General features: G+C 41.6%; 1 pseudogene; it reads left to right on the top strand.

Annotated features, from left to right (window-relative positions):
- Positions 1–3,979: 3,979 nt before the first annotated feature.
- On the top strand, positions 3,980–6,310 carry LOC104665799 (annotated as a pseudogene).
- The last annotated feature ends 2,787 nt before the right edge of the window (positions 6,311–9,097 follow it).

The following is a 9,097-nucleotide window of genomic DNA, read 5'->3' as shown; positions in this document are numbered from 1 at the left end:
GTCCCAGCTACTGGGGAGGCTGAGGTAGGAGAATTGCTTGAACCCAGGAGGCAGAGGTTGCAGTGAGCTGAGACCACACCATTGCACTCCAGCCTGGGTGACAGAGTGAGACTCTGTCACCATAAAAATAAATAAATAAATAAAATTAACTACCTTGAGAAGGATAAGCCCACAGGAGAGGCTTTTAATCCAGGCTACGAAGCCAGAGAAAATACAGTTAAAGAGCTAACAGAAACCAAGTTTTCCTAACTTAAATATAAAAGAATTTAATGGAAGGATACTGAGTACAAACAGAAAATCTGGAGAAACAGGCTTATAAAGGGCAGAAAGAAAAGCAGCTTTTAAGGGTTAGGAAGCAGGAACCCAGGGAGTATCTCAGAGCCAGAACAATCTGGTCAGAGCCCTGCCACTAATGTGGAGGGATTTCAGTTTCATTCATCCTTGTGCTATTTGTATAAGATTCAAAGTCCTGGAGGAAAGCATCTAATTGGCCAGTTTAGGTCACAGCTATTCTACCTCCTTGTACCAGGGCCATGAGAGAAATGAGTTTACACCCTTTAGCTTCTGCAACAGGGGCCTGACACATGGATTTACCATTCAACCAAGGGAACACAAAGGAAAAAATGGTTAATTCTCCAGAAGGAAATCAGGATATTGAAGGAAGGATGAATGGTTGCTAAGCAGCTAAAAAAATGACAAAAGTCCATGGCAGCAGCTAGGTTATGATCAATGCCTGGGATGACTTAGCTAGTCCCAGAGTGGGACAAGAATATGTTTAGGAAGAGAGACTGGCATGTACAAACCCTGAGGTAAGAGGAAGCATAGTGAATTCAGATAACTAAAGTACGATGGTTCATAATGGCCTGGGCATAGAGTTTGGAGAGAAGGTGGGGTGAGGATAGAGGCCAGCATGGGAGGAGGTGCCACTGGACAGGAAAATAGGAGCAAAGTGCCACTATGACTTGAAGACAGGTGAAAAGGTCATCATCTAAGGAATGAGAGAGATGTTAAAGTGTTTTCCACAGAGTCATGGCATTTTTGTCTTTGAGTGATGGCTTTGGCTCTTGCAATAATTCAGGTAGAGATGAAGGTAGCCTGAACCAAGATGGTAGTGAGTGGATGGAGAGAAGTGATTCATCAGATTTAAGTGAGGAACAGGCAAGGGAGTGGAAGGAGACAGGATGCTTTTCAGGTTTCTGGCTTGAGTTGCCACATGGATAACAACATCATAGACAGAGGAGGGAAATTATGGTAGAGAAAATGGGTTCAGCATTAGACATACTGGGCTTGAGATAGATGGTTGAATATATGGCTGTGAAAGGCAGGAAAGAGATCAGAGCAAAAGATTTAGGGTAGGTATCCATCACTATAGAGAAGCCAAACGGATAGATGAAACACCCTGGGAAGAGTATAGAGAGTGAGAAGAGAACAGACCCTAATGTGCAGCCTTCCCAGCATCGACACTTAAGGATTGGTCCAAGGAAAAGCAGCAGCCAGAGAATCACAAGGATGACAAGAGCGGCCAAGGAAACAGTAGATGCACGGTGTCTGGGAAGCTGAAGCAGGGGACTGCTTCAGGATGGGGAAATGGTCAAGTGTCCAGTGTTAAGTAAAGTAAGAAGGGAGAAGTGTCCAGGGGATTTGTCAGCAAGGAGGCAACTAGTGTGTGAGAAGAGCTTCGGAGGTGTTTGGGGGCCCAGCAGCAGATTGTAAGGGGCTGAGGAGCAGGGAGGAATGAGGACCTGGAAACAGTGCAACCCAGTGGTGCCCAGTCCTGCTGCGTAGGTAGTCTAGAGAAAATGTACATGATGTATTAGTTTCCTATGGTTGCTGAAATGAATTACCACAAACTTAGTGGCTTAGAACAATGCAATTTTATTATCTTCTAATTCTCCAGGTCACAAGTTCAACACAGGTCTCACTGGGCTAAATTCAATAGTTCAGAAGGGCTACAGACCTTTCCAGAGACTCTAAGAATCTGTTTCCTTGCCTTTTTTGTTTTTTGTACACGGTCTCACTTCATCACCCAAGCTGGTGGAGTGACATGATCATGGTTCACTGCAGCCTTAATCTCCTACCCTCAAGCAATCCTCCCATCCTCCCACCTCAGCCCCCACAAGTAGCTGGGACTACAGGTGCATGCCACCACACCCAAGTAATGTTTTCATTTTTTGTAGAGAAGGGGTCTCCATATGTGGCCCAGGTTGGTCTCGAACTCCTGGCCTCAAGTGACCCTCCCACCTCTGCCTCCCAAAGTGCTGGGATTACAGGCATGAGCCACTGCACCTGGTCTCTTTGCCCTTTCAAACCTCCAAAGACCTCCTTCTTCCATCTTCAAAGCCAACAAAGTTGCATCTCTCTGTGCCTTTTTCCCATGGTGACATCTCACTCTGACTCTCTTTTTCTGCTTCCTTTTTCTATTTTTAAGAACATTTGTGATTACTTTTGGAGCCCACCTGGATAATTCAGGATAATATTCCCACCTAAGATCCTTAATTTAATCACATGGAAGGTAGCGGGTCCTGGAGGTCAGAATGGGAACATCTTTGGAAGGCCATTATTCTGTCTACCACACATTGGTACATTTTAAAATACCCAGATGATTCTTCTGTGCGAGTGGGATTAAGCAACACTAGAAAGAGAGAAGGGGTGATAATGAGGTTGATAGAAAGTTTTTTGGTTTTGTTTTACAAAATGAGGTGTGCAATAGTAGAAATAAAGGAAACAGTCATTTTAATCTCTAGCTACTTTTTTCCAGTGGTGTCTTAATAGTGAAATTATGTTAGAGAAGAACAATTTTTATTTGACACTTTCTAATGTCTGCCCCAAGCTAACTCTCTTCTTCCTTTTTCCCTTGCTCAAAACATGACATATTGTAGAAGCTTCCAAACCCATACTGATAATTAAAAAGACGAGCAAAAGATATGCAGCTGCATGCTCAAGGTGAGCCTGAAGATATCCAAACCCAGATTTACAGAAAATGAGCTTTTCAGAGACAGAAACTGGAGAGGCTAATCTGAAATGAAACTCAATTTTCTCCCACGTAGCGGCCTGGGGTTACTTGAGACTGGTCTTTTGTCAGCACTGGGGACTCAGAAATGAAAGTGTGCAGAGATGATCAAATGCCAAGATGGCCATATTGTGCAGGGAAGGTGAGCATGTGTTTTGGTTGGAAGGGGGAACAGTGTTCAATTAATCCTGAAATGTTTGCAAAAACAAATGATGGGCAAAAAGAAAACTCAACTTGAAAGCGGTGTGATTCTTTATGAAAGAACCATCTCCACCAGTCTGGCAGCCACAAAATAAACACGTCAGCCAGCCAGGCCGGAGCACAGATAATTAGGAGTGAGTAGCAGCACATGGACAGTTTTCATTAAAACCAAGTCAGTGTGGCAGATGGGCAGGCCTCAGTGGCCCACCACTGGGGGCTTGGAGGAGGCAGGGCCCTACCTCCTCTGGTCTTCCTGGAGCCCAGGGCCCTGACTGCTTCCCCTTCAAACGGGGGCCAGGATGGGAAGGCTTGTGTTCGGACTGTGCAAGTGTCTGTCCACGCCTCAGTCTCTGGCCAGCAATAGAGGATCATGACAGCAGAGTAATTAAGCCCTTGGGGGAATCCTACAGGCCTGTCAAAGTGAGGGGCTTCCTCCCTGCACTTCAGACACTTTTCTATGTTCTGGCCACTCCCAGCATTGCAAACTATTTGAGGGTTGCCTTGCCTTTGACCCCTTAAGTACAGAAGAGAAACAGCCACCAAAAATGCATGTATTCTGTTTAAGGAATTGCCTCATTGTTGCATTTTTAAAAAATGAATATTTACGTAATTCAATTAAGGCAGAATGCTGATATATGCCGAATGAAGCCTGGGGTTTACAAGGGCGATGCAGCTACTGTCCCCATGGTCGAGTCTGGGTCATGACATAACCATGCCTTAGCAGTCGGACGTGTGCCTGCTTGACAGCAAAGTACCAGTTTGACGACAATGATGCATCCAGTTCCCCGAGGTGGGTCACTTAATGACTGCTCTGCATTGACCCAATAGAATATTTGATTTGTGTTGCTGTAAAAGACACTGTCGACTGCCAGATTGAGGTGAACATCTTGGAACTGACATAGTCAAATACAAGCAGGGCCAAAATATTCTGAGGCTTCCACACTTCCTGCCCCCGCTTCCCCCTTCCTGTCTTCTCTGAGGCAGGCGTGCAGATGGGCTAGGATTTGACACACTGACAGTGGTAGGTCTGTATCCGGCAGTTTCCTTCCCTACCACCCACCCACTACCCTTACAGTACTCGCTGTTCTCCCAGCCTCTGTCCCCCTTAAGCTACTTCTCACCACTCAGCAGAGCTTTCTTTCCTGCTGTTGGCTTTGTCAGCATTACTGCTTCACTCTGCTCCCTCTTGGAGAGAGCTGGGTCAGATAAAGAAGACGGGGTGACAGGACCCAATTTTGACAGGAAAGTTCAGTCCCAATTTCTTGCTCCTGACTGCATCTGCCTGCAGGGAGCCGCCTGCCTCTGCTCTTGGCACTTCAGTGGGGCACTCTCCTCAAAGACATGAGTTCATGCCTTTTCCAGGAAGCCTCCGGGCCCTGGTGAGAAATACAGTCTATATTTTGGTTGCCCTAATAATCAATGCAAGGCCATGAAAAAAGTGGCAGGCCTGAGGACCAAAGGTACCTGGGCATCTATGTGGAGAGTAGGGCCAATAATTGCTTCAGAGACAACCTAGAAATGAAAATGATGTCAGTTTTGCAAAACTGAATTGGAGATAACTGTGAGACCCTGAATAGATATGCAGTAGGTCATTGTGGAATCCTCAAGAAAAATCAAAGAGAAAATCTGAGATTTTAGAATCATCTGCTTTCCACCTTAAATTCAAGTTAGTCTGAAATCCCAGCTTTCCTCTGCCTAGTTTCTGCCTGCCATATCTTTTCCCATGCTTTCTTTTCAGCCTTTGTTTAAGTGTAGTTCTTGTGTGCAGCATATAATGTGTCTTTCTCTTTTAAAAATCCAATCAGATAATCTATCTTTTAATAGGTGAATTTAATCTCCTTACATTTATTCTGGTCACTGATAGAGTTGGAGTTATTTTTGCCACTACATTTTGTGTTTCTGCTTACCATCCTTTATCTTTATTTCCTATCCCTTTTACTGCCTTCTGTTGGATTGATAACATTTTTCTATATTTCTGCTTTGTCTGCCTCTGCTGGCTTGCAATCTATAAATTGTGTTTGTCTTCTTTGGCAGTTATCTTTAAATTTTTAACATAAACATTTAGCCATGAATTTTCTCACAAAGTCTAAATTTGCTCATTATTTCTATCCTCCTCTAGAACATGAAAAGGACTTAGCACATTTTAACTAAACAATGACTACCCCCTTTCCCCATCTGGTTATTTATCCTTTTTTAACCCTCAAATTTTCAACACACACAAAAATTTTAATTATTTTTAAACAAATTGTTAAATTTACCAACTTTTTAAAAGAAAGAACCATCTTGTTATGAAAGAACCGTCTCAGTGGTAATAAATTGTGTGCATAAAAAGAAATAAAGAGCTACAAGAAACAATTGTGGACATACAAATTTGCAATTGCAAAAATATGGAACCAGCCCAAATGCCCATCGATCAATGAGTGGATAAAGAAAATGTGGTATATATGTAACATGGAATACTACTCAGCCATAAAAAGGAATGAAATAATGACATTCACAGCAACCTGGATGGAATTGGAGACTATTATTCTTGGTGAAATAACTCAGGAATGGAAAAGCAAACATCGTATGTTCTCACTCATGTGTGGGAGCGAAGCTATGAGACACAAAGGCAAAGAATGGTACATATACTTTGGACTTCGGAGACTCAGGGGAAAGGGTGGGGGATGTCAAGGGATAAAAAGACTACACACTGAGCTTTTCCAACTTGGACCCGGCAGAATAGCTCCCTCAAAGAAGGGTGGCGAGAAGAAAAAGGGCCGTTCTGCCATCAACGAGGTGGTGACCCGAGAATACACCATCAGCATTCACAAGCACATCCATGGAGCGGGCTTCAAGAAGCGTGCCCCTCAGGCACTCAAAGAGATTTGGAAATTTGCCATGAAGGAGATGGGAACTCCAGGTGTGTGCATTGATACCAGGCTCAACAAAGCTGTCTGGGCCAAAGGAATAAGGAATGTCCCACATCAAATCCATGTGCGGCTGTCCAGAAAACGTAATGAGGATGAAGATTCACCAAATAAGCTCTGTACTTTGGTTACCTATGTACCTGTTACCACTTTCAAAAATCTACAGACAGTCAGTGTGGATGAGAACTAATCGCTGATCATCAAATACATCAAATAAAGTTATAAAATTGAATAAAAAAAGACTACATATTGGATACTGTGTGCACTGCTTGGGTGGTGGGTGCACCAACATCTCAGAAACCACCACTAAATAACTTATTAATGTAACCAAATACCACCTGTTCCCCCAAAAACTTATTGAAATAAGAAAATAAATTTTAAAAAAATCTAAAATATACTTATTTATTTGTAGGTACACAATTGTTTACTGTAATTCAGCCTTTTCTCTGGGCTTGCTTTCACCTTAAAAAAGTTGTTTTTTTTTTTTGTTTTTTTTTTTTGTTTTTTTTTTTTGTTTTTTTTTTTTTTTTAGCAGGGTACTTTGGTTCATGCCTGTAATCTCAGCACTTTGGGAAGCTGAGGAGGTAGGATTGCTTGAGTTCAGGAGTTCGAGACCAGCCTGGGCAATATAGCAAGACCTCATATCTACTAAAAAATCAAAAAAGTTAGCTAGGCCTGGTGGTACGTGCTTGTAGTCCCAGCTACTGGGGAGGCTGAGGTGGGAGGATCACTTGAGCCTGGGAGATCAAGGCTGCAGTGAGCTATAGATCATGCCACTGCACTCTAGCCTGAATGACAGTGAGATCCTGTCTCAAAAAAAAAAGTAATGATTTATTTCTGAGAATGGTAAAACTCTTTTAGATGCAGAGTTTCTAACAATTTTATTATTTTTCTCTCACTCTTGAATAATAGTTTAAATGACTGTAAAATATTAAGTTGACTGTTAATTCCTCCCTGTGCTTTCAGGAAACTAATCTGCTGTCTTCTGGCATATATTGTTGCTGATGAGAAGTCTGCTGTCAGTCTTACTGGTTTCTCCTTGTAGATAAAGTGTCTTCTCTTTCTGATCACTTGTAAGAGCATTTTTGGCTTTATCCTTGGTATTTTTTAGTTTCACTATAATGTATCTCAGTGTTGGCTTCACTTTTATTTATTCTATTTGTATCTCAGGGTGCACTTTCAATCAAAACCATGTCTTTCTTCAATTCAGGAATATCCTCAGCTATTTTATTTTCAAAGATGGCTCTTTGTTATTTCTTTCTTCTTCTGGAAACCCTATTTAGATATCTGTTACAGTTTCTTAATTTATCTATTTTGTCTCCTAAATGTGCTTTCAGGTTTTAAAATAATTATCTTCAATCTCTATGTTGCATCCTGATGAATTCTTCAATACTACATTCTAATCCATTAATTCCATCTGTGATTGTGACCAGCCTAAAGTTTATCTTATCTAATGGGTTTTTAAATGTTCAATTATCACATTTTTTATTTCCGATATTCTAATTTAATCTTTTCTCATCTTCACTTATTGCTTCATTTCTCCTTTGTTGTTGCTGTTTCACAGTTCTATGTTTTATTATGGATTCTTTTTAAATTTAGCTCTTTGAATATTTTAAGCATTATTATAAATAGCTTATAAGATTGTTTTATAGAATTAATTTTTAGGTGAATTTTTTCCTAATTGTTCACTGTACTCTTTTTTTAGCATTTGATTCCTATGAGTTTTGTGATTTTCATTTACAGTAATTTGTCTTTTTTGTTTTATTTTTTCTATTTTCTGTCTCATGATCACCCCTAGAAACTAGAGTGACTATAATAGGTTGCAAGGCTTACAGATCCGACTTCCAATTCCCTAACACCCTTTGGACTTTATGTGTCCTTTGGAATACATCACTTACATCTAAAGAACAGTGTATTAGTCAGCTCAGGCTGCCATAACAACCAACGCTGACTGGGCAGTGCTGCTGTCAGGGTTGATTTCTGGCAAGGGTTTGTTTCTTGGCTTGTAGTTGGCCACCTTCTCACTGTGCCCTTATATGGCGTCTTCTTTATGCCGGTATAGGGAAGGGGTTTAGAGATCTGGTGTCTCTTCCTCTTCTTATAAGGAAACCAGTTTATCACATTAAGGCCCCACCATTATGACTTAACCTTTATTACTTCCTTATAGGCCCTATCTTCAAATATAGTCACTTTATAGGTTAAGACTTCAACATATACATTTGTAGGTGACATGATTCAGTCTATAACACAGATTGGATAAAACATTCTTCGGGAGTGTGTGCATGTGTCAACTTGTAAATGGAAGGGCTAGGACCCTTTGCTCCCTGCTTTACCCCTGATATCACCAGCAGTTGCCTGGAGCTTTCCAATGTGCAGATGGAGAAGTGAAGTGGGTCATGCATGGGATCAGTTGACTGCTTAGCAGTCATTTTTGGTTACTGACCATCCTGTCTTCCAAAATAAAAGGCATAGTTCCTGGGGCCTCTGCTTTATGTGTGCAGCCTGAAAAGGGCCTGAGATGGGCTACAGAGGAGTCTGTGGAAGATCAGCAGAGGCATGAAGATGGCCTTTTGTATGCCCTTTTAGGTACTGGGCTGCCACATGTCCTGGCACAGAAGAATGGAACAGCCTGTTGACATGGTTATAGCTTCTTCTCTTTGGGGCCAGATAGGGCCGTTTTAACCATTAGACACCACAGGCGTAGTGCTATAGTCCACTGGATTTTTAAGGACCTCTGAAAATGTCTGAGACTTGAGAACAAAAGATAATTCCAAAATCAAAAAAGAAATCTGATAAAATTAATACAATGTATTTAATCACAGATAGAACCTCATACTTAGAATAACTAGCCAATAATAACTCAGTTCAATCTTTATACAACTGTTTAGTTGCACACGATCACGATGATTCCTTTGCCTGGAATATATCTTCTCCCCTTTTCTGCCTGGAAACTTCTTATTCAGGCCTTAAAGCCCAG

Source organism: Rhinopithecus roxellana, chromosome 3, assembly GCF_007565055.1.
Source record: "Rhinopithecus roxellana isolate Shanxi Qingling chromosome 3, ASM756505v1, whole genome shotgun sequence".
In the NCBI taxonomy this organism is placed as follows: domain Eukaryota; kingdom Metazoa; phylum Chordata; class Mammalia; order Primates; family Cercopithecidae; genus Rhinopithecus; species Rhinopithecus roxellana.
Note: the sequence above shows the minus strand (reverse complement) of the source record. Positions and strands in the feature narration are given on the sequence as shown.